At 38.6% G+C, this 27,375-nt stretch overlaps 1 pseudogene; it reads left to right on the forward strand.

The window, feature by feature from the left end:
* The first annotated feature begins 626 nt into the window (after positions 1-626).
* LOC149145217 (protein DMP6-like) lies at positions 627-27,375 on the forward strand (annotated as a pseudogene).

The following is a 27,375-nucleotide window of genomic DNA, read 5'->3' on the forward strand; positions in this document are numbered from 1 at the left end:
TATTTGCGTGGCACTAGTGATTATGGTTTGTGTTATCAAGGAAGATCAGGATTGGATCGAGTTTTGGATATCTGTGGCTTTGTTGATGCAGATTGGGCTAGAGATTTGGATCAGAGAAAAATTACAAGTGGGTATGTGTTTAACCTATTTGGAGGTGCAGTCAGTTGGATGAGTAAGAGGCATTCTATAGTGACACTTTAAACTACAAAGGCATAATACATGGCAACCACTCATGCAAGAAAGAAAGCAGTTTGGTTGCAGATATTGTGATCAAGTATGGGGTTAGCACAACAAGCTATAAGGCTAGACTATGATAGCCAAAGTGCAATTTTATGGGAAAAGGACCTTGCCTATCAATCAAAGAAAAAGCACATTGATGTTCAGTATCACTTTGTAAGGGATATGGTTGAGGACAAAAAGGTGTTGCTGGTAAAGGTGGACATTTTGAAAAATACTGCAGATGCATCAATAAAGTCTGTGAGCATTAAGAAGTTCTACTGGTGTAGAGAAACATTGGGCGTTGCAGGGTTGGACAAATGACTAAGCTCTTACGTGGCCTGTTGTGGAAAGAAAACAACAAGTGAGAGAATGTTGAGTGTTTTTTATATTATTTCCACAACTACACTATGAACAGGGGGTCACAGGTACATTGAGTCGGGAATAGCACCCCAAAATTTTTTCTTTTGGACTCTATATTAGGTGGTCGATCCTACCTATGGTTTTGTGCATGTGTTTTGCACATGGTTTTGGACATGATGGTTTTATTTCCATGATATTTTGTAGATCTGGTCAAGAGAACTACATTTATGTTCTGATCAAGGGTTAATGGATTGGGGTTTACGGATGCTTCGACATCTCTCTCTCTCTCTATATATATATATCTATATATATATATATATATATATATATATATATATATATACAGTTAGTAACATTGAAAGGAATATAATGAAAAATCAATGTAGTAGTCCCAATTTTAGAATCCAGGAGAGATCCAGTCAAGGGAACTACATTTATGTTCTGATCAAGGGTTAATGGATTGGGGTTTATGAATGCTTCGATATATATATATATATATATATATATATATATATATATATATATATATGGTATAATTGAAAGGAATATAATGAAAAATCAATATTATAGTCTCAGTTTTAGAATTCATGAGAAAATCTTTGTGTATATTTGTTTTATGTTTAATACTCTCGTCATTGTTTATTTTCTGGTTTTTTTAGAATTCGTATACGAGTAATTTCTGTACAGAATTAAAGCCTACATAAATCACCTTCAAAATATTGATATTAAACCTCATAAATAATTATATCATTTTCTAATTTAAATGTGACATATACACTTCTAACCTATCGATGGATTAGAAAAACTTATGAATAAGGAAAAAAATCAAATCAACGAATCTATCTTACCACAACAGGGTTAGTTGAGAATTACTCATTAAAATATAGGAATATATACCAACGGGGTTAGTTGAGACTTACTCATTAAAGTATAGGAATATATACCATTAAAGTATAGGAATATATACCATATGTATAAAGTATCGGGGTAAGCATATGATTTTCTAAGCTTTCAAACCGTGGCATAAACTCACAAATGAGTTGATACATCCGAGAAACTCACAAAGGGGGTCTTACGTTCACTTTACTCTCAAAATATGAGATTCTTCATCTCGTGAAACTTAAACATTGCTTTAAATGAGGATGCGTTTTTCGCCCAAGAGAAGCGAGGTGCTCCAATATTTAGGGTTAGGTTCAAAGTCAATTAGGTGCTATAATGTTTTACTACAAGTTACAAATTGATTTAATTAAATTATTTATGAATAATAAGTTATTAAGTAAATTATTAATTTTATAGAGTTGTGTGAGTTGAGAGAATTGTAAACTTAATTTTTTGTTTGAGAAATTTAGAATTAGGAGTATTTAAGCAATAAAAGTCATTAAGGGATCACATGAGGTTTACATTACACTAGTTTTTAATATGGTTGAATTTTGTCCATAAGGTTTTCAATAAAGGCTTCATTCCAGGAGCAATACCATACTACGTGGGCTGATATTAGGGGATATATATATTGAGGACAAAATGACGTAATGTAGTGGGGGATATATAGGGGTAAAGGGTTTTTATATTGGTAGGTATAAAAAATAAAGCTAGAAGTTAATGAAAAATATAAAAAGGTATAAAAAATGGATCCCTACAATATTAATATTTAGTGAAACTTGGGGTTGTTTAAATTGAGAAGGTGTATTTAGTTCAAATTGGTAAGGGGTTAAAGATGTGATTTTTAGAGTTATTTTCCAATATATAGTCAAATTAAAAGTATTGATTAGTAGATTAGGAAAGCATTATTTAATATGTCATGAAGGCACTTGATATATAAGAGGTTCATTCAATAGAACTCTTAATAGTTTCCCATCATGAAATATCTTAATTATACACCCTCTATTATAATTTAGTTATTATTAATTTAATTTACAATTTAATTTTGGCCGAATAAGTTACAAATTCATTTGTCAATTTTATAATTTAATCATTAAATAGCTTAAATTTATAATTAAATTAAATTAAATAATAAATTACAAAATTAATAACTGATTCTAAATCAGTGATTATTGATTTTGTAATTTAACCAAATCTATACTTTGAGTTAAGTTCTATTAAAATCAGCTTTATATTTGCTTCGATTTAACGTGTCAATAATTTCCTTTTAGTTGTTTTTATTCAACCGCGTGTAAATAACTTTTAAAAAATTTATGTTTGTTTTTATCCACAGTGTCAGTGACTTTTAAATAAAGCAAAATAGATATGTTAGAAGGTGAGATAAAGTTTTCGATAAGATTGATATTTCTTAGTGTTCAAAATGTATAAATGGACGTTTAAAAAACCAGAACACTCTAATTCTGTGATTTGGAAAATGACAAAAACTTCGAAGCAATAAGCCATACGATTATATGTACGAGCTTGTGTTGAAAAACATCATTCGGGTGACGAGGACTTTGAAAAAACCATCTTACTGTCCTTCCACGTTCATAAATTCCTGATGATGATCTACTGACGTGGCGTGGCGTTGGGTTTGAGACTTTCAAAACATTTTTATGTAACGGTCGGTCCAAGGTACGATTACTGTCAAACGCTCTCATCTAGTCGTCCATCAACCATAAAAACAGTTTAGTGCATTTTAACGACGGCTTAAACGACCGGACTATGTGGTTACGGGTTTCAATTTAACAACTCTTCTAGTGACAGGTTACCTTTCGTCATCAACACATTCAACATGCATATGTTAATCAAAGAAATTCAAGAAATTTGGACGGCCTGATCGCATATCTTCTTGATTGAGTCCACAAATTCAGAAAAATAAAATTAATTAGCGATGGGGCCAAATTGCCAATAGAATCCTACGATAATTAGTAAAAAAAACATAACAGCCAAGCAGCAATCACGGTGGGCACAGTAATACACTGCTAAAGTATTGGCCATCCTTAGGTCCTGGAATATTCTGGGATTCGACAGACATGAGCATGGTCAATTTTTTGACCGCGCCTATGTCTGTCAGATCCCAGAATATTCGGGGAATCTGCAATCGACTTAAGCTCACCGCTAAAGTATTCAATGGGTTTTTTTGACAGCGCTGCACAAACATGATTATGTGATTGTGGGGTTTGGATATCCATAACTTAACAATTGACCGCACCCATGTCCATCAGATCCCAGAATATTCCGGAAATCTGCAATCGACTTAAGCTCACCACTAAAGTATCCAATAGGTTTTTTTGACAGCACTGCACAAACAAGATTATGTGCTTGTGGGGTTTGGATATCCATAATTAAACAACTAACCTACAGTTTTCACTGGAACGGAGGAAATGACACCAACAACAAAGCGGAAGCAATGGCTCTTTGGGGCCTATTGTGGTTCAACAACTTCTTAAATATTCCTGTCTTACATGTATATGGAGACTCCAAGATCATAATCGACCATGTATTAGGGAAGGATTCCATAAACAACCCCTCTTTACTAGGATGGATGAAGAGAATTGAGGTCTATTGGTAACTACAAAATGGCTACTCAATCCACCACATAGGCAAATCTCAAAATGAGCAAGCTCACAAACTATCAAAAAAAAGGTTTGTCCCAAGAACCTGGTAAATGGTATATGGAAATCTACTAGGAGAACAACATTTATTTCATGGGGGACCTTCTATTTTCAGGGTTATAGGATCTCTCTTAGGCAATACTGATTTATGTTTCTGTTCCTGTTGAAGAATAGTCGGCTGCCTGGCCACTGGGCATAAAACAGTGTCCTCTATGAGGTGGGATTTTTTTCTCCTTAGTAAATGGTATTTTTCTTTCTCAAGAAGGTCATACTGTATCCTAAAACAGGCATAACACTGATAGCTATAAGGGTCATACTGTATCCTAAAACAGGCATAACACTGATGGCTATAATTTTCTTATTTTCATACCTAGGATATATCATACAATCCCCTCTACATAGTTTATACGGAGAATAGATTTATCGCTTTGCTATTTTCTAATTAAGAGTAAGTGGTACCTGCAATTATGGCATGTTTTAACTAATAGACAATGACAAAATAGCTTATGTTTTCGAAGAACAGCTTACTTTTGTAAATTTTAACTTAGATATTAATACAAATTGTGCCTTTTCCGTGCTCAAAAAAATTAGTAAAAACGTAAGGATAATGATTGATGAGGGATGACATACGCGAACCCAACCGTGCACAACAACTTTCAAATTCTCCCCGCCCATCATAGTCAAATTTGAAAAATTGAGCGACGGACAATGTACATAGCAAATGAAAACGGATGAACTAATTGTATGGCTATGATCTCCACGTAATTATCTCAGCCATTTTGTTATATGAACACGCTCTTGCGTTTGAGATTTTCATATAAATCAGCGACATTGATGCCTTAGCTCAGTATTTGTAAACGAAGCCAAACCCTCTAGTAAATATCCCACTTCCGAGATACTCGATCTTTATAGTTTCAATATGAATGATTTATTCAAACTTTATAGTTTCTATAAGAAATATTTCTCGAGTGTTCTTTTAATAAAATTAGGCTTTTTATAATGCAGTAAAATTTGATTTTCTATAAAAGTGAGATTATTTGCAAATAATGTGCAAATCAATTCCAAACACCAAAATTCCAAAAATAAGAATTGGTAATAAGATTTAATTTCTTATTATTGGTATCCTCCTCTACTGTACACTGTTTCTAGCAAAATTTAGAAATGTTCAGAATTATTCATGGGAAAATGACTATATAGACCAACAAAAGCATGGGGCACTGAACTAAGACAATCACGACGAAGGTGATAGGTTACCTGTTATCGTCTGTATCTAATCTTGCAAAAATGCTGCCCACGAGTATGGCTTTTGTATTTCAGGTCTGGTCCAATCTTCTCTCAGAAAATGGAAACTGTTAAGTTCCTATACCAATAGGTTTCATTTTTCATGATTGACAGTGGAAGTGCCAAATATGTTCATCTTTGATGCTGCAAAGGTTCCATATTTTCTATGCAGATAGACAAAATTAAAAAATGTGAAGAGGATATGCCCTAAAATGATTATCAAAGGGAAAAAAGAGTAAATTGGTCATAAAGAAAAATAAAAATAAGCCCCAAATCAGAAGACTAGGAAAGTGGCTAGCCAAAATGCCATTGTTAGCTTGATGGATGGCCCAACAGTGCAATCCAAACTAGCCCATGTTTTAAATTGCTTGTTCTAGACTAGAGAATGAATACCTGTCCAAACAGTTCAAGTTGGGCATAAGAGTAGATAGGCAGAGAAATGAAGAAGCCCAAATACTTAATCTGGACCCTTGGAAGAAATAAGGGTAGATTTAGATAGGAGGGCAGTCAAAAGAAAAGAAGATAATCGGGGTTTGCAAGTCTAAATGCACCCATTCAAAAGGAAGAAAAAATGTTAGGTGTATTAGGCTGGGTAGGTAGTTTGAGGTTGCAGAAGCAAGGTTTTTGATCACCTCATCTATTATCAATCAGAGCTCATCTCATTAATCACAGAAAGGTCAAAGCAGTTGTCTAATGGCAGAACTATGGAAGCATGTCTAACTCCCTTTCGCCTTCCCCTTAAAGTTTCTTACTAGCACTCCCTTGAGGTGTTTTGGATCTTCCTAACAAGTCCTGCTTTCAGTTTATTTTTGTAAAATATCAAGTCAAGTTTTGATTTCCTTCAATGAAAAGAAGCCACATTTCTTGTGTAAAATCACTCCTCCACATTCCATTCTATTCTTATGTCTAAGTTTCAGTCCATAAAATTAGCCTCTGCCTTACTCCTTCACCTCACAAACTCATATTAACTTCTAATTTTATTTTATAGCTCCATAACCTATGTTCCCATCCCTATTACTACAAAAAACTATATAAAATTCCAAGAAAATACTACATATCCTACCCTATAGCATTATAGCTATGTAAATATGGTTTTGGGAAATAATAGTCCATCTGGGGCTACTATTAACCCATCCGCGTCCTAAACCTGGGATTAATCTAACCTCTCGTTAGGTTAATAGCCTATACCTACTACTCTACCCATCAAAACCTTATAATTCTACCCCTCCGTAGTCATTTTCCCAAGGTTTAATGTTTAAATGTTTTAATTAAACATTAAATTATCGTTTCCACCCGCATAAACCCAACCCATATAACCCACATTAACCAAGGTTTTGGGCCCCCTTCGGTGCATTATTATTTAAATATAGTGGGCGAGTCCCGTCCCTAACCCTCTATCACCTCGCCTACCTCGTCCGCCGTCCGATTCCTCACACCCCAGATCAACGGTGGGCGGTCATTATTGTTTGCCGATATGCCGAAGGATAACGTCCAGGGGATGGGTGGTTTCCCTGCCGTACCCTCGCCACGTGTCGTCCTCCCGGCATGATCGGAGGCCCCTCCCCCAATACCACCTATGCTGAAAAGTGGTGCGGGAGGAAACCGGATACCGCTCCCCCGCCTCTGACGTCAGCGCCACGTCTTCGTGACGTCATCAACCTGCGTCCCCGCCGCTGCTCCATGTCATTGCCACTTCATCCGCCCGCATCCACACCTTGCCACAGTGTCCTATGCCACATTGCCATCCTCGCCAGACACCACGTCATCCTGCCGTACCAGGGACCTCGCGATGACATCATGCTGACGTCATCACGGAAAAGCACCAAAAGCACAAATATGCCAAATTTTTATAAAAATACGCATTTTTCGACCGTTTGTTAGTCATTTTCATTGGTTATAGTAGAGTTCTGCTAGTGTCGTTTTCGCCCGTTTGCCTCTAAAGTTAAAAATTCGACCAATTGAGCTGCTGCCACCTTCGAATTCATCTCCACCATTCGCCATTGGACTAGTCCAGTTGCCCTCGGCGCTATTTTAACCAGGTATTTGCCACATTTCACCCATTAGCCCTGTTTTTCACCATTTTATCCATTTTAGCTGCTTGAATACCTGCAAGTGCCCAAACTAAAGACACCTCTTACACCTAAATTCTGCCTAAATTCACTGATACACCCCGTGCTTAAAAGAAAACCTTGCAAACCCCCATCCATTCACAATTTCACCGTGAAAAACCATTTTCAAGCTCGGGCTCCAGACAAAATTCCATAGCGGCCCGGCATTATCCTTTTCTGCCACATAACATTCAAAAACTAAGGTAATTGGGCTGGAAACTATCTCCTTTCCCCTCTGCATTTTGCCCACAGTCCTTTAACCCAGAGAATTCAACAAGGAGAAGAGAAACTGGTCTAAAAACTCTGCAAAATTTGTCTCTATCATCATAATTTCAGACAGTCAAGACTATTGTCACATTTAAGCTCAGTCCCCAGTTCCTTTGCTAATCCTCACAAGCAAGTTTGTTCAATAGTTGTTGTCTTAATCTTTATTTCAAGCATAAGCTCAAAAAATTTCAAAATGGCCACCCCAACAGCTCTAAATATCACTCCTATGAATCCACCAAACAGAGAGCTTGAATCCATGCCCTTAGCTGATAAAGATTACCTCATTCAAGATTTAGTTGGGGACAAGAATCACTTGCAAACCTTCTGCCAGTTGAGAAACAATTTTTTGAGCAACTGTGACATGTATGGCATATGGGAGTCTAATCTGCCTCTTTTCTTCTTCTCCTCTGTTAATATCTTTCCTGAGATTATCTGTTTGTATGCTCAGAACTATGAGCCAACCCAGAGAGCTGTCAAGTCTCCATCTGGGAGCATACTTTTTCATATTTCTCCTTACTCCAACAACCAGATGTTAAACTTCAAACAGACTCAACTACTGTTTCCTTTCTCTATGAACTACTTGCTGGATGAAGGCTCCAAACTCTCCAACTCTAAGATTGCAAGGATTTCCAAGACATTCATGAGGGCAGACCACCAACCTACTGAGCCACCTCCATTCCTATATGTCAACTTCAATGAGGTGGGCAAGTTGCTTGTAGATATGATCTTTTATGTGCTGGGTTTTAAAACAAGTGAGCACATTGATGAAACAGTGTTGGTTTTGCTGTCTGCATACAGCCCAGGACAGCCCCCTACTGTCAAGTACAACTATGCCAAGTTCATAGCCAATAAAATGCATGACCAATTAGTGAAGCTGGATAGGGAGGGAATCTTTAAATATTCATCATGTGTCTATCATTTGTTCATGTTTTATCAGTCTGAAAGCTTCCAATGCCCCATCAAGAAGTTGGATTCCAAGGGTGAAAGAAGGTCTGTCATCTTTTGGTCATCAGTTTTTCATGAGGTTCAAAACTCTCTTTTTTCCTACTGTGAGTTCAATGACCAATTTGTATATTCAGTCTCTTATCTCCTAATGAGAACCCCTCGTCCTAGATTATCATATGACATGCAGAAGATATTGCAGCTGTCCAAGAGTTACAAAATAGGTGATTGGTATCTCTACCAAAATCACACCGTCATCAGAATCTATGGCTGTGAGCTCTATCCTTACAGGCTCCCAAGATATGTACCAATGAGACTTTTTGCCTTAAATATTACAGGCAACTCATCAATTCAGACCTCACTCACTTCCATAGTGCCAAGAAGAAATCTCCCCTGAAATTTAGAGACCATCTAGGCCGCTTCATTATGAACAAGAAAGAGGGTTGGCAAGATGTTGACCAAATATTGGGGCAGAAATTCATACTGAAGAGAAGTTTCTGGTGGGTTCCTTATGACCTAGATGGCTTTATTAGTGCCAGGAGAGTCAAATATAGGCTGACAACATATGAGCACTGTAGATTCCCACAAATTGAATAATATGCCAACCAAGATGAGTGGCTGGCAGGGACACTAGCTGAGGAGTTTACTCAAGAAGAAATTATGGAGCAAAATGTCAAATATCTAGAAAGAACTCTTGACTTGGATTCTTTTGACCAGGTAACTTTCAAACTACCACAACAAGTCGGAGAAGGTCCATATACAACTACAGCTTCACAAGCTATCCAACAACGGTCTACACCAACACCAAGTACATGAAAAGGAAAAGAGTCAATGGATGCATAGCAAGAAATGGTTGCAGAACAACCTACCACCTCAAAGGAGCAAACTCAAGAACAAGCTCCTCCACAGAAAACAGAGGCACTACAAGTGCCAATATTGCAAACTCCTGCTAATGAAGAAGGTGGTAAGAAGCGAGACCGAGAGGACTCCACACCTGCTAGTGGGTCTGCACAGCAGCCTCAAGCCAAGAGGCAGAGAGTTGATTCTCTAGTTGAGGAGGAAATTAGTGAGGACATCCTAGAAAGTCCAAGAAGAAAAAGGGAGGCAAGTGAACACACACCTACTAGCTCTTTCCCGCAAGAGCAAGAGAGGCAGCATGGCATGGAGGTATCCTCCTCAACACAACAGACCAAGCGGCCACCTAGTATAAAAACTGCTTTCATGGAAATCAAGGCTCAAAATGAGCTGTTAAGAGTACGATTGTATAATTAGTTTCTTAAGGCAACACCTGCCAAATAGCAGAGGTTGATGGCAGCATATGACCTCAAGGAGGAAAAGATGATTCTAAGTCATTTTAAGCCCAAGATACCGCAGCCACAGTCAACTGCAGATTACGTGAAGACTAATATAGAGGTCCTTTCCAAGGACATTCACCCGATGGATCAAATAGAGCTGCATAAACAAATGGGTGAGATGGTCTATGCCACTTTAGCAGATAAGGCCATGCTGGTCCATGAATTGAAGGAGTCTTTAAAGAACACAAATACTCAGCTAGATTTGGAAAGACTGTCCTCCTCGGCCAAAGACAACAAAATTAAAACATTGCAGGACATTATTGTGGATCTAGGACATGATCCCAAGGACCCTAAAGCTATCAGGGCCCTTATGAAGAAAAAGGAAGATGATATTGCTGCCCTTAGAAAACAATTGGGGTTGGCTCCTACTATGCACCCGCAAACTGCAGAGCTGGTGCAAGAAAAAGAGGCTGAGGATGCAATGGATCTACTGATGAGAATGAATGAAAGAATAATTCAAATGGAGAAAGAATTGGAAAGAGAAGTGAAAGTCAAGCAGGGAGAGTCAACCTCCCAGCCGCCTCAATCAGTTCCAACTGATGTCCCTGTTTCTCTTACACAAGCAGCAGTGATCCCCCCTATCATCCCAGCATCTACAACAACTTCATCCACCATAGATGCTACAGCAGCAACAACAACAACAGCCCCTGAATCTAGCATGAGCATGGATGAAATGATGAAAGTTGTCAAGGAGCTAGAACTTCAGGCAACAAAGATAAAAGAGGCCAAGGAAAAGCTGGCCAAACTAGAAGTGAGCTATGATAAGTCCAAGGTGACAGTAGCTGAGAAAACAAGGTAGATTCAGGCCCTCAATGACAAAATAAAGGCTTTGGAGAAGGAGCCGAATATGGAAAACACCCTGGCTAAAATAAAAAAGATTTTGTGGGCCAACATTGGCCAATCAATCGCTAGACAATAGAAGTCAATCCAAACCATGCATGAACAGATGCAATTAATAGGTCTAGCTCAATTTGAGAATCAAAGGGCTAGGGCAGCATTGGGAAATATGACTGAGCAGGCTACTAGAATGATTCATTTCTTGAACACTCACACCAACGAAGAGTTGGCAGTGTTAGATATCAGCAACAGGACAGACACTGTTCTAACAGCAAAAAAGGTGCCGACTTTAAGAAATTTTGTCTAAAGTCTAGAAAGAAAATGTGAGGAAATGCAGGCAGTGGTAGATGAATTTGAACTAAAGCTTGAAGCATTGCATAGCAGAGGATTGCCCAGCCTATTGACCAGTGCTGGAAGACTGCTGACCCGGGAACAATATGCCACCAGGATGAATAATTTTATTACAAATCAGATTACAGCATCTTCAAGCTCCTCAGAGGAAACAAGACCTCCATCAGGACAGAGCCTTTATGACAAGCTGGAGAACTTATTTTACATGGAGCATGAAATCAATCATATTTTTGAGGTCCCGCCCAATTTTTACAAATATACTGAGGCAGATAAGACATTAATAAAGATACAAATACATTAATAAAGATACAAAGAAATTTTTCCAAAGTAATCTCGGTCTTTTCCCTCTTCGTTCAGCGTCAAATTTTGGTCAGATTTTGGTCATCTACAGGTCAACAGAATTGAGTACGCAGGCACCACACAGAGCAGTTGGAAAACAGGTGGAGCAAGGCAAACCAATGACTCATCAAAGTACTAGGACAACAAGCCCGAAAAATGCAAATTTAAAAGCGCAGTCCCAGCCGACTCAGTTGGTCCCAAAATTCAAAATTCTCTAACAGAATGGACAGCTAATACACTAATATTTACTACAACATTTAATTCTGCACTTACTTCCTTGGAAGAGTTGGTGTTGTAATTTATTTCATGAAGACTCAACATCTAGATATTTTGTATATATACCCCCCCATAGAATGTATTTGGGGTTGGTGAATGATTCTCTCTCTAAGAGCTGCTCTGTAAGTTTCAGATTTTTCTAATACAAAGAGCTGGTGGAGTTTATGATTTCTGCACTGTCTAGATGTGAAAGTAATGAACTGCGTTCTGCTACAGAATTCCTGTGTTGTCTAATGGAACAATAAGTTTTTCTCAACCATGTTTTGTCTTTTCTATGTTTTTCAAATACACATATATGTTTCATGATATTATAAATAGAGAAAAATAATAGCTCAGGACTTGTTTGAATGCACCCTATGCTCAATCTCTGCTTCTAACTATGTTTTCCTCAGAATTGGTCATAAATATGAATTCTTATTTGCTCATGTTTGCACTGATTCTTTCACTATGAATGTTGTTTAAGAATTCTTAAATGCTCCTAGATAATATTCTCACACTTTCCCTCTATCAGCATAGTGAAACATCCTTGACTGCCCTTCATTCCCTGATTCCATGCCATCAATTCCTTGATTTGAAGATTTGTTTCATGGATACCTGTTTAGCTCTGTAGTATTACCTCTTTCCCAACAAGCACTTTCAGCTGTACACAAGCATTGACTCCATTGTCGAATGGTTTAAGCTATTTTGAAAATTGCATATCAGTTCTATTTGAAATCATCATCCAACCAAATTCAAAACAAAACCCTGTGCATCATAACTAGCCTAAAATTACACCAAAACAAAGTTAAATCATAAAGAGAGAGCCCTCTCTAGTTGCAGGTAGGCCAGGACCTGTAGCTAAAAGATTGGTTAGTCGTTACCTCGGCTGTATTCCCTTAGGAGCTAGGGAACAACCTGAGTGATAACATCAATGGCGACTCCACTGGTGAGAAACCAATTTTTCAAATTGCTGTCTATTCCTTAAAACTACAGATGAAGCCTGAATGTCAGCCAAAAAGCCTTTGAAACTGTTATTTCTTTGCATTTGCAGGATTAAATAAAAGCTGCTTCAGTCAATCTTCAGTCTAGTTTTAAGCTTTAAACAGTTGTTCCAAAAATTTGATCAGTTCCTTCCTAAAACTATAAATATTCCCAGAAAAATACCAAAAATAAAATTGGAAGTTGGCTCCAAAGAAGAAAACTCGCTATACCAGGTCAAATCCTGACCCGGATCCTCCAACTGTTTTTGACAATCCCAACTTAATCCGAAAGATCCTCAGGAAACAAAAGGAACAAGAAGATCTTGTTGATTCTAGCCCTGAAGCAGTCTAAAAAGTTATATTCCAACCCCTGCTAAACATTCCGTCCATCCTCACATTTCTCCTTCTTCTCCTTCTTCCTCATCCTCCTCTCAAAATACCTTCTCTGCACCTCCATCCACTACACATATTTCTGCTACTATCCTTGCTGTCCCAGCTGTTCCATTCCTTACTGTTGTCCTATTTATCTCTGTCAATATGGAAAACAAATATGCCCCTTTACAGCTACCTGGAAATCCTGGGGCTATGCCTCAGGATTATCAAAGTAAGATCACTTATTTTGATGGTACAGGTACATATACTGCCCTACATCATACAAATAAAATGCAAGACTATTTTGAGAATTATGAGATAGACGATGATGATGTGAGAATGAAAATTTTTGTCCAAAGATTAACAGGAGAAGTAAGAACTTGGTTCAGAGCACTTGCTGCAAATTCAATAGCCAATCTGGATGCTCTTTACCATACATTTCTCAATAGATGGGAAAAGAAAAAAGATCCACTACACATATTATCTGAGTATGACACTATAAAAAGAGGCCCACAAGAAACTGTCCTAGATTATTGTGCAAGATTCAACAATGTTTACAATGCTATTCCTCAAAACCTTAGACCTCCACCTGATTTAGCTTTGATCAAATTCCCTGATGGATTTGATTCCGACATGGCATATCAACTGAGGGAAAGAGCCCCTCCAACCTTAGCAGACATGCAAAATATAGCTGTTAGTGTAGAGGCAAATCTAATTGCTAAAAGAAATAGGGCAAGAGCTGAAAGAAGAACTACTTTTAAAGAAGAACATTCAGCATATGAACAAAAATTGGATGCAATTATCAAAGGTATGGACAGACTAGGGGATAGGGTGGAGACCATTGAAAGAAAGTCATCATGGGAAGGTCAACCAAGTACTGCTAGAAACCCAAACTTTAGAAAGAATCAAAATCCAAATGTTGGAAGGGCTGGTCCCGACCAGAACATCAGACCTCCTTTTCAAGAAAATTATGTCGAGGCCTCAACATCTAGTGAACCAACCGAGGACCCTCACATCAACTTGATGGTTTTGGACAGTGAACATCAAGTATTTTTAACACAAGAGGATCAAGAGGCCCATAATTACAATCAATTTCAAACCAAATCAGGAGAGTCATTTGATTTTAGAGAAGGCTATGATGTAGCAGTCTGTGAAGTCCATAAATAGTACAAGTTGAGGAGCGGAACTATAGATGTGCCTGAAACTATCAAACCAAAGAATGCTAAATAACCAAAGAAAGTAAAAGATAAAGCTGCTCTCACAGAATTCTCTGATAAAACAGAACCAAATCCAAGAGAAGTTACTGTGGAAGACATATCATATGTACAACCCTCTAAAAATCAGCCATTCTCATCTGCCCCCTCAAAATCAAATTCAAACAGTGTTCCTGAAAATATTTCTAAAAAAGAGGTACTTCAAAACAACAGTCAAAATCAAGAGAGGGTCATTGAAGATCCAACTGAAAAAGAAAATCTTGTTTTCCCTAACACAAAGCTACAGACAGAAAAACCCTTTAACTTGGAAACATAATTGGTAAGATGAAAATGGCCATTCCCCTGTCCGAGTTGGCCAAACATGAAGTATATAGACAACAAATCAATAGGTCACTCCAAATACCAGACAATAGGGATGCTGTAAATGTTTTAGATGATCAACTTGAATTACTGTTTGGTCCTGAAGTTAATGGAAAGGCAGCAAATGGAGGAGTTCCACCTTTTTACGTCAGTTTAAACATTCATGACAAGGTGTTACACAATGCAATGTTCGAATCAGGAGCCTCCCATAACCTAATGCCTAAATTTGTGATGGAAAAACTAGACGTAGATATCACAAGACCATAGAAAGACTTATTCTCATTTGACTCTCCCCAAGTTAGGTGTCTAGGCCTAATTAAAGATTTGTGTGTTTCCCTGGCCCAATACCCAACCAAAACAATTCTGATGGATGTGGTGGTAGCTGACATTCCACCCAAGTATGGCATGCTTTTGTCAAGATATTGGGGAGCCAAACTCTAAGGATCCTTACAATTAGACATGTCCTATGCCACTATTTTAGTCTTTGGGCAACCAAAGAGATTATACCGTGAAACATTAATGAAATATGTGGTTAGCAGTCAAGAAAAGCCCCAAAAATTCCCCCATCTACTCTATTCATTCTGATATGGACTCATTCATTTTATATAATGTTGACATGTGCCCCAAAACTGATGCAAAACTCCTGAATAGCACAACCAGAAAGCATGAATGAACAATCTATTGATCTAGATCAAAAAATTGTCAATATGGTTAATGCAACAAATGGAAAGGACATAATGGATGACTTACAAAAACCCAATCTACCCATAGTGAAACTTTCTAAAATTCTCAATACTAATCATGACCATCAAATCTTATGGTACTTAGAGTTTGATGGCTCAGTAAACAAATTAGGAGTAGGGGCAGGGGTTTGGATGCACAACATGAAAAATGACCATGCTGAAGGTCATGCATATAGATTAAACTTCAGATGCACAAACAATATGGCCGAGTATGAAGCCCTTTTGCTAGGACTCAAGCTAGTCAAAAACCTGGGTGCAACCAAAGTCTCAATTTTAGGGGATTCAGATCTAATCATACAGCAGATGAAGGGAAATTTTGTCACAAATGATCCTAGGTTGAGGGCTTACAGAGGTGCAACCATTGAAATACTTAACACTTTCTTGGAATTTCAGCTAACCAAAATCCCAAGAAAGCATAATTTACATGCACATAGCTCGGCAACCTTTGCCAGCACATGCAAACTACCTTTTGAGCCTAACCACCATTTCACAGCTGAAATCAAACATAGACCTGCAGTCCCGGATAATGTCAAAAATTGGCAAGTCTTTGAAAGTGACACACAGATAAACAACTTCCTGACTTTGAAGGAGGAATTCTCCAGCATGAACATTGATACTAGCTCTATGGATGATCGACAACAAATAGACAGAATTGAGCAGAATATATCAGCTGAAACAACAAGTCTGATTTTGCATCCAACTACTTTTATTAACAAGAATGTACAACAACTAGAGCAAACAGATTTTGATGAAATAGCTGGGGCAGAAGCTGAAGTAATTGATCTAAAAGACAATTTTCTACCCGTTGGTTTAATCCCTTTGGAGGATTTATTTGATTCGAATGACATTTCAAGGAAGCCAAAAATACAGCCACTGAATGCTGAAATTGAGGATTGTAACATTGGAACCACACAAAATCCCAAAATGATAAAACTATCCAAAGCATTTCCTGCTGATCAGAAATTGAAATACATTGACTTATTTAAGGAATTCCAAGATATGTTTGCCTGGAGTTATGAAGACCTCAAATCTTATGATACCTCAGTAATCCAACATACTATACCCTTGAAAGAGAATCAAAAGCCTTTTAAACAGAAGCTTAGAAGAGTGAATCCTGTCCTTCTCCCTCTGATTGAAAAAGAAGTTAAACAAATGTATGAGGCAGGAATCATTGCTCCAATTAGGTTCTCAGAGTGGATTTCAAATCTAGTGCCTACTAGAAAGAAAACGGGAGAGATAAGACTGTGTGTTGACTTAAGGAATTTGAACAAAGTCTCTCTCAAAGACCATTACCCCTTACCAAAGATGGACCATATCCTACAAAGGGTAGCGGGAGCTTCTAGGATCTCATTGTTAGATGGATTCTCAGGATTCAATCACATTTTAGTACACCTCGATGATCAAGACAAAACTGCCTTTACAACACCTTGGGGAACCTTTAAATATGTCAAAATTCCTTTTGGACTTAAAAATGCAAGGGCCAATTTTCAAATAATTATGGATATAGCCTTTGCCAAAGAAATCCATGATTTCCTGGTAGTCTACCTTGATGATCTTACTGCCTTTTCAAAATCAGACCAAGAACACTTAGAACACTTGAGGCAAGTGTTCCTAATTTGCAGAAAATATGGCATATCTTTAAACCCAAAGAAATCATTGTTTGGCCTAGAAGAGGGCAAGCTCCTAGGTCACACCATTTCAAAAGATGGCACTATGATCGACCCGGACAGAATTCAAGCTATCCTTCAAGTGCCTCATCCAAGAAACATCAAAGAACTACAAGCGTTTCTAGGGAAGATTAACTTTTTGAGAAGATTCATTCCTAATTTGGCCGAGATCATAAGACTATTAAACAATATGTTGAAGAAAAATTCTAAAGTCAAGGGGACCATGGAAGCCAAACAAGCCTTTGAGGACATCAAAAGAGCTTTGACAAATACACCAGTCCTCGCAAGTCCCAGGTTTGATAGAGATTTCATCATTTTTTCCTTTGTATCTAACCATACAATTATTGTTGTCCTATTGAAAAAATATGACCAAGGGTGTGAGAAGCCCATTGCATTCTTCAACAAAGCTCTTAGAGATGCTCCCTTAAAATATCAGATCATGGAAAAACAAGCTTATGCCCCGGTAAAGGCCATCAAGGATTTCATAATTTACATTTTATACTCTCATGTGATTGCCTATGTCCCAAATGTTGTGGTTAAAGACATTTTAACTCAAGAAGGAATTGAAGGCAAAAGGGGCAAATGGATTGCCAATATCTTAGAATATGACATTGAAATCAAGCCTACAAAATTGATAAAAGGACAAGGGCTAGCTAAACTGATGACTGAAACGAACTTCCAAGCCCTTGATATCAATGAACTGGACAATGAACAGGAGATGGTGACTCCACAGGTCAATCAAGCCTTTTTACAATCCCCTTGGTATGCTGATATATGTTTTGTATTCTTAAACCTAAAAGCTCCTCCAGGGTTTTCCAGAACTAAGAAGACATTCTTGAAAATGAAAGCATCAAAGTTTTATAGACAGTGCCTTGTTTTGGAAAAATCATGAAGGAATATTTCTTAATTGCCTAACATTGGATGAAACTGATAATGTCCTCAAGGAATTTCATGCAGGTGACTGTGGAGGACACTTATACTGGAAATCAATAGTTGATAAAATCCTAAGGGCTGGATTTTATTGGCCCTCCTTGTTTGCTGATGTGAAAAAATTTGTAATGTGTTGCCACAAGTGCCAAATCTTTGAAGGCAAAAGGAAGCTGTTATCTTTACCCCTCAAACCTATATCAACTGAAAGACCATTTCAGCAATGGGTCTTAGACTTCATTGGTGAAATCCACCCTTCATCCTCTAGCCAACATAGGTGGATTTTGACTGCCACGGACTACTTCACCAAATGGATAGAAGAAATCCCTTGTAGACAAGCCAATGACGCCATTATTATGCAATTTTTAGAAACCAACATCTTGTCTAGATTTAGTTGTCCATATAAAATTATTACAGACAATGCTGCTGCTTTCAAATCCATAAAAGTTATCAACTTTTGCCACAAATACCGCATGTCCTTGGGTCATTCCACAGCCTATTACCCTCAAGGCAATGGCCTAGCTGAGTCCTCCAATGAAAGCCTTATCAACATCATCAAAAATATCTTGGAGGAGAACAAAAATAATTAGCATAAGAAGCTGGTAAATGCACTGTAGGCAGACATATTGACCACTAAAAGTTCCATTGGTACAAGTCCATATGAACTGGTTTATGGAATGGAGGCAAGGTTCCCTTCATCTTTGGGAATCCATGTGATCAAGTTACTATAAGAAATACAAGCTGAGTCTAATGATATTCAAAGAAGGATCAATCAGACTATACACTTGCAGCAAACAAGAGAAGAAGTATATCAGAGAACCCAGGTCCTACAAGATAAACTCAAGAATATCTTTGACAAAAGAACCAAGGCTGAAGATTTGTTTATAGAAAACAAAGTGTTAAGATAGGATTCTAGGAGAAGGGACAAAGGGAAACATGGGAAATTTGATTTTCTGTGGAAAGGACCTTATGTCATTCATGTTGTACAAGGTAATAACACATATTTTCTGAAGAGTTTGGATGGCACAAATACTGAAGAAGGCCCAGTCAATGGGCGAATTCTCAAGCACTATTTTGATTCCCCGTAATCAGCATAACACCAATGTGTATTGTACATAAATATTTGTATTTCCAGCAGTTTTTATTCACAACAATTAGATAAGAAACCAAATGCAGCAAGTTTTGAGGAAAATCAGGGAACTGCACCATTTTTTATATATATCTTGAGTCTATCATAAGAAATCAAGAACAACACTTGGGAAGTATACAGATGATGATCAATACTCAGAGAAACCAGTAAAGACAGAGCTGTAATTTTGCACAGATCAGCTCAAGAGGTACTGCATACAGGTTAGAAATACTCAGATCAATGGTCTCCAAGACAAAGAAGTTTCAGACTGTAGCAAGAATGGAAGGATAAGGCAATATAACCTGCTGTTCTTGGCTTTTCATTTGGAAAAGCCATCCCCAAGTGGAGCCACTGTTAGGTTCCTATACCAATAGGTTTCATTTTTCATGATTGACAGTGGAAGTTCCAAATATGTTCATCTTTGATGCTGCAAAGGTTCCATATTTTCTATACAGATAGACATAATTAAACAATGTGAAGAGGATATTCCCTAAAAGGATTATCAAAGGGCAAAAAGAGTAAATTGGTCATAAAAAAAAACTAAAAATGAGCCCCAAATCAGAAGACCAGGAAAGTGGCTAGCCAAAATGCCATTGCTAGCTTGATGGATGGCCCAACAGTGCAATATGGACCAGCCCATGTTTTAAATTGCTTGTTCTAGACTAGAGAATGAATACCTGTCTAAACAGTTCATGTTGGGTAGAAGAGTAGATAGGCAGAGAAATGAAGGAGCCCAACTTCTTAATCTGGGCCCTTGGAAGAAATAAGGGTAGACTTAGATAGGAGGGCAGTCAAAAGAAAAGAGGATAATCAGGGTTTGCAAGTCTAAGTTCACCCATTCAAAAGGAAGAAAAAATGTTACGTGTATTAGGCTGGGTAGGTAGTTTGAGGTTGCAAAAGCAAGGTTTTTGATCACCTCATATATTATCAATCAAAGCTCATCTCATCAATCATAGAAAGGTCAAAGCAGTTGTCTAATGGCAGAACTAAACTCCCTTTCACCTCCCCCTAAAAGTTTCTTACTAACACTCCCTTGAGGACTTTGGGATCTTCCCAACAAGTCCTGCTTTCAGTTTATTTTTGTAAAATATCAAGTCGAGTTTTGACTTCCTTCAATGAAAAGAAGCCACATTTCTTGTGTAAAATCACTCCTCCACATTCCATTCTATTCTTATGTCTAAGTTTCAGTCCATAAACTTAGCCTCTGCCTTACACCTTCACCTCACAAACTCATATTAACTTCTAATTTTATTTTATAGCTCCCTAACCTATGTTCCCATCCCTATTACTACAAAAAACTATATAAAATTTCAAGAAAATACTAGATATCCTACCCTATAGCATTATAGCTATGTAAATATAATTTTGGGAAATAATAGTCCATCTGGGGCTACTATTAACCCATCCGCGTCCTAAACCTGGGATTAATATAACCTCTGGTTAGGTTAATAGCCTATACCTACTCCTCTACCCATCAAAACCTTATAATTCTATTCCTCCGCAGTCATTTTCCCGAGGTTTAATGTTTAAATGTTTTAATTAAACATTAAACTATCGTTTCCCCCCGCATAAACCCAACCCATATAACCGACATTAACCAAGGTTTTGGACCCCCTTCGACGCATTATTATTTAAATATAGTGGGCAGGTCCCGTCCCTAACCCCCTATCATCTCGCCTATCCCGTTCGTCGTCAGATTCCTCACACCCCAGATCAATGGTGGGCGGTCATTATTGTATGCCGATGTGCCGGAGGATAATGTCCAGGGGATGGGCGGTTTCCCTGCCGTACCCCCGCCACGTGTTGTCATCTCGGCATGATCGGAGGCCCGTCCCCCAATACCCCCTATGATGAAAAGCGGTGCAGGAGGAAACCGGATACACTCCCCCACCTCTGACGTCAGCGCCACGTCTTCATGACGTCATCAACCTGCGTCCCCGCCATTACACCACGTCATTTCCACTTCATCCGCCCACGTCCACACCTTGCCACCATGTCCTATGCCACGTCACCATCCTCGCAAGACACCACATCATCCTGCCATACCCCAGACCCACTGATGACATCATGCTGACGTCATCGTGGAAAAGTGCCAAAAGCGCAAATATGCCAAATTTTTATAAAAATACGCATTTTTTGATCGTTTGTTAGTCATTTTAATTGGTTATAGTAGAGTGCTGCTAGTGCCAGTTTCGCTCGTTTGCCTCCGAAGTTCAAAATTCGTCCAATTGATCTACTTCCACCTTCGAATTCGTCTCCACCGTTCGCCATTGGACCAGTCCAATTGTCCTCGGCGCTATTTTAACCAGGTATTTGCCACATTTAACCCATTAGCCCTATTTTTCACCATTTTATCCATTTTAGCTGCTTGAATACCTGCAAGTGCCCAAACTAAAGACACCTCTTGCACCTAAATTCTGCCTAAATTCACTGATACACCCCCTGCTTAAAATAAAACCTTGCGAACCCCCATCCATTCACAATTTCACCGTGAAAAATCATTTTCAAGCTCGGGCTCCCGACAAAATTCCACAGCGGCCCGACATTATCCTTTTCTGCCACATTCCATTCAAAAACTAAGGTAATTGGGCTGGAAATTATCTCCTTTCTCGTCTGCATTTTTCCCACAGTCCTTTAACCCAGAGAATTCATCAAGGAGAAGAGAAACCGGTCTAAAAACTCTGCAAAATTTGTCTCTGTCATCATAATTTCAGACAGTCAAGACTATTGTCACATTTAAGCTCAGTCCCCAGTTCCTTTGCTAATCTTCACAAGCAAGTTTGTTCAACAGTTGTTGCCTTAATCTTTATTTCAAGCATAAGCTCAAAAAATTTCAGAATGGCCACCCCAACAGCTCTAAATATCACTCCTATGAATCCACCAAACAGAGAGCTTGAAGCCATGCCCCTGGCTGATAAAGATTACCTCATTCAAGATTTAGTTGGGGACAGGAATCACTTGCAAACCTTCTGCCAGTTGAGAAACAATTTTTTGAGCAACTGTGACATGTATGGCATATGGGAGTCTAATCTGCCTCTTTACTTCCTCCCCTCTGTTAATATCTTTCCTGAGATTATCCGTCTATGTGCTGAGAACTATGAGCCAACCCAGAGAGTTGTCAAGTCTCCATCTGGGAGCATACTTTTTCATATTACTCCTGACTCCATCAACCAGATGTTAAACTTCAAACAGACTCAGCTATTGTTTCCTTTCTCTATGAACTACTTTCGATATGAAGGCTCCAAACTCTCTAGCTCTAAGATTGCAAGGATTTCCAAGACATTCATGAGGGCAGACTGCCAACCTACTGAGCCACCTCCATTCCTATATGTCAACTTCAATGAGGTGGGCAAGCTGCTTGTAGATATGATCTTTTATGTGCTGGGTTTTAAAACAAGTGAGCACATTGATGAAACAGTGCTGGTTTTGTTGTCTGCATACAGCCCAGGACAACCCCCTGCTGTCAAGTACAACTATGCCAAGTTCATAGAAAACAAAATGCATGACCAATTAGTGAAGCTGGATAGGGAGGGAATCTTTAAATATTCATCATATGTCTATCATTTGTTCATGTTTTATTAGTCTGAAAGCTTCCAATGCCCCATCAAGAAGTTGGATTCCAAGGGTGAAAGAAGGTCTGTCATCTTTTGGTCATCAGTTTTTCATGAGGTTCAAAACTCTCATTTTCCCTACTGTGAGTTCATTGACCAATTTGTATATCCAGTCTCTTGTCTCCTAATGAGGACCCATCCTCCTAGATTATCATATGACATGCTGAAGATCTTGCAGTTGTCCAAGAGTTACAAAATAGGTGATTGGTATCTCTACCAAAATCACACCGTCATCAGAATCTATGGATGTGAGATCTGTCCTTACAGGCTCCCAATATATGTACCAATGAGACTTTTTGCCTTAGAATATTACAGGCAACTCATCAATTCAGACCTCACTCACTTCCATAGTGCCAAGAAGAAAGCTCACCTGAAATTTAGAGACCATCTAGGCCCCTTCATTATGAACAAGAAAGAGGGCTGACAAGATGCTAACCAAATATTGGGGCAGAAAGTCAAGCTGAAGAGAAGTTTCTGGTGGGTTCCTTATGACCCGGATGGCTTTATCAGTGCCAGAAGAGTCAAATATAGGCTGACAGCATATGGGCACCGTAGATTCACACAAATTGAACAATATGCCAACCAAGATGAGTGGCTGATATGGACACTAGCTGAGGAGTTTACTCAAGAAGAAATTATGGAGCAAAATGTCAAAGATCTAGAAAAAACTCTTAACTTGGATTCTTTTGACCAGGTAACTTTAAAACTACCACAGCAAGTCGGAGAAGGTCCATCTACAGCTGCAGCTTCACAAGTTTCCCAACAACGGTCTACACCAACAACAGGTACATCAAAAGGAAAAGAGCCAATGGATGCAGAGCAAGAAATGGTTGCAGAACAACCTACCACCTCAAAGGAGCAAACTCAAGAACAAGCTCCTCCACAGCAAACAGAGGCACTACAAGTGCCAATATTGCAAACTCCTACTAATGAAGAATGTGGTAAGAAGTGAGACCGAGAGGACTCCACACCTGCTAGTGGGTCTGCACAGCAGCTTGAAGACAAGAGGCAAAGAGTTGATTCTCTAGTTGAGGAGGAAATTAGTGAGGACATCCTAGAAAGTCCAAGAAGAGAAAGGGAAGCAAGCCAACAAAAACCTACTAACTCTTTCTAGCAAGAGAAAGAGAGGCAGCATGGCATGGAGGTATCCTCCTCAACACAACAGACCAAGCGACCACCTAGTATCAAAACATCTTTCATGGAAATCAAGGCTCAAAATGAGCTGTTAAGAGTATAGTTGTATGATCAGTTTCTTAAGGCAACACCTGTCAAACAACAGAGGTTGATGGCAGCATATGACCTCAAGGAGGAAAAGATGATTCTAAGTCATTTTAAGCCCAAGATACCATAGCCATAGTCAGCTGCAGATTACGTGAAGACTAATCTAGAGGTACTTGCGAAGGACATTCACCTGATGGATCAAATAGAGCTGCATAAACAAATGGTTGAGATGGTCTATTCCACTTTAGCAGATAAGGCCATGCTGGCCCATGAATTAAAGGAGTCTTTAAAGAACACAAATACTCAGCTAGATTTGGAAAGACTGTCCTCCTCGGCCAAAGACAACAGAATTAAAACAATGGAGGACATTATTGTGGATCTAGGACATGATCCCAAGGACCCCAAAGCTGTCAGGGCCCTTATGAAGAAAAAGGAAGATGATATTGCTGCCCTTAGAAAAAAATTGGGGTTGGCTCCTACTATGCACCAGCAAACTGCAAAGCTAGCACAAGAAAAAGAGGCTGAGGATACAATGTATCTACTGATGAGAATGAGTGAAAGAATAATTTAAATGGAGAAAGAATTGGAAAGAGAAATGCAAGGCAAGCAGGGAGAGTCAACCTCCTAGCCGCCTCAAACAGTTCCAACTGATGTCCCTGTTTCTCTTACACAAGCAGCAGTGATCCCCCTATCATCCCAGCATCTACAACAGCTTCATCCACCATAGATGCTACAACAGCAGCAACAACAACAGCCCCTAAATCTAGCATGAGCATGGATGAAATGATGAAAGCTGTCAAGGAGCTAGAACTTCAGGCAACAGAGATAAAAGAGGCCAAGGAAAAGCTGGCCAAACTAGAAGTGAGCTACGATAAGTCCAAGGTGACAGTAGCTGAAAAAACAAGGGAGATTAAGGCCCTCAATGAAAAAATAAAGGCCTTGGAGAAGGAGCTAAATCTGGAAAACACCCTAGCTGAAATAAAAATGATTTTGTGGGCCAACATTGGCCAATCAATCACTAGACAATGGAATTCAACCCAAACCATGCATGAACAGATGCAATTAATAGGTCTAGCTCAATTTGAGAATCAAAGGGCTAGGGCAGCATTGGGAAATATGCTTGAGCAGGCTACTAGAATGATTCATTTCCTGAACACTCACACTAAAGAAGAGTTGGTAGCGTTAGATATCGACAACAGACAGACACTATTCTAACAGCAAAAAAGGTGCTGACTTTAAGAAATTTTGCCCAAAGTCTAGAAAGAAAATGTCAGGAAATGCAGGCAGAGGTAGATGAATTTAAACTAAAGCTTGAAGCATTGCATAGCAGAGGATTTCCCAACCTATTGACCAGTGCTAGAAGACTGCTGACCCGAGAACAATATGCCACCAGGATGAATAATTTTATTACAAATCAGATTACAGCATCTTCAAGTTCCTCAGAGGAAATAGGACCTCCATCAGGACAAAGCCTTTATGACAAGATGGAGAACTTATTTTACATGGATCATGAAATCAATCATCTTTTTGAGGTCTCGCCCAATTTTTACAGATATACTGAGGCAGATGAGACATTAATAAAGATACAGAGACATCAGCTGCCTAGAGAAGATTGGTGGCAAGCAATGCTGGAAATTTTGCCCAAGTAATCTCGGTCTTTTCCCTCTTCGTTCAGCTTCAAATTTTGGTCAGATTTTGGTCATCTACAGGTCAGCAGAATTGAGTATGCAGGCACCACACAGAGCAGTTGGAAAACAGGTGGAGCAGGTCAAACCAATGACTCATCAAAGTGCTGGGATAGCAAGCCTGAAAAATGAAAATTTAAAATCGCAGTTCCAACCGACTCAGTTGGTCCCAAAAGTCAAAATTCTCTTGCAAAATGGACAACTAATACACTAATATTTACTGCAACATTTAATTATGCACTTACTTCCTTGGAAGAGTTGGTGTTGTAATTTATTTCATGAAGACTCAACATATAGATATTTTGTATCTTATTTTTGTATATATACCCCCCCATACAATGTATTTGGGGTTGGTGAATGATTCTTGCTCTAAGAGCTACGCTGTAAATTTCATATTTTTCTAATACAAAGAGCTGGTGGAGTTTATGATTTCTGCATTATCTGGATGTGAAGGTAATGAACTGCGTTCTGCTACAGAATTCCTGTGTTGTCTAATGGAACAATAAGTTTTTCTCAACCATGTTTTGTCTTTTCTATGTTTGTCAAATTCACATATATGTTTCATGATCTTAGCAATAGAGAAAAATAATAGCTGAGGACTTGTTTGAATGCACCCTCTACTCAATCTCTGTTTCTAACTGTGTTTTCCTCAGAATTGGTCATAAATATGAATTCTTATTTGCTCATGCTTGCACTGATTCTTTCATTATGAATGATGTTTAGGAATTCTTAAATGCTCATAGATAATATTCTCACACTTTTCCTCTATCAGCATAGTGAAAGATCCTTGACTGCCTTTCATTCCCTGATTCCATGCCATCAATTCCTAGATTTGAAGGTTTGTTTCATGGATACCTGTCTAGCTCTGTAGTATTACCTCTTTCCCAACAAGCATTTTTAGTTGTACACAAGCATTGACTCTGTTTCCCAATGGTTTAAGTTATTCTGAAAACTGCATATCAGTTCTATTTGAAATCATCATCCAACCAAATTCAAAACAAAACCCTGTGCATCATAACTAGCCTAAAATTACACCAAAACAAAGCTAAATCATAAAGAGAGAGCCCTCTCTGGTTGCAGGTAGGCTAGGACCTGTAGCTAAAAGATTGGTTAGTGGTTACCTCGGCCGTATTCCCTTAGGAGCCATTGAACAACCTAAGTGATAACAGAAAATCTGGAAAGAGCAATAAGATTTTGGTGCTAATCTGTCTGGGAATTCTTGGGATTGTATGCTTCATTCTCTTATTCACGGATACTTTTACAGACAAAATGGTGAAGTCCATTACGGGATAACAATCAGGAGTGGGCTGGTGACCATTGCCGGTAAAGCTAAGCCTTCAAACGAATCTCACTATAAAGTTGGATTAAAGGATTTTCTGGTAGCTGGTCTGGATGTTCTGGTGTTCGCTGTTGTGTATCTCACAGACAAAAACATGGTTCAATGTTTGTATCCCTCGGCTCAAAGCAGCATACATAAGTTGGTTCAATCTCTACCTTTGGCAATGACTCTGGTTGCGAGTGCCCTGTTCGTTTAATTTCTGTCTAGCAGGCAAGGGTCAAGTCATCCCGTCACAACAAAATTACATAATATCTTAGGCTATAGTTTATTACGGTGA

The sequence above is a fragment of the Pinus tabuliformis genome, chromosome X (genome assembly GCF_031772625.1).
Source record: "Pinus tabuliformis cultivar Carrire ecotype Pingquan chromosome X, CPIR1, whole genome shotgun sequence".
NCBI lineage: Eukaryota > Viridiplantae > Streptophyta > Pinopsida > Pinales > Pinaceae > Pinus > Pinus tabuliformis.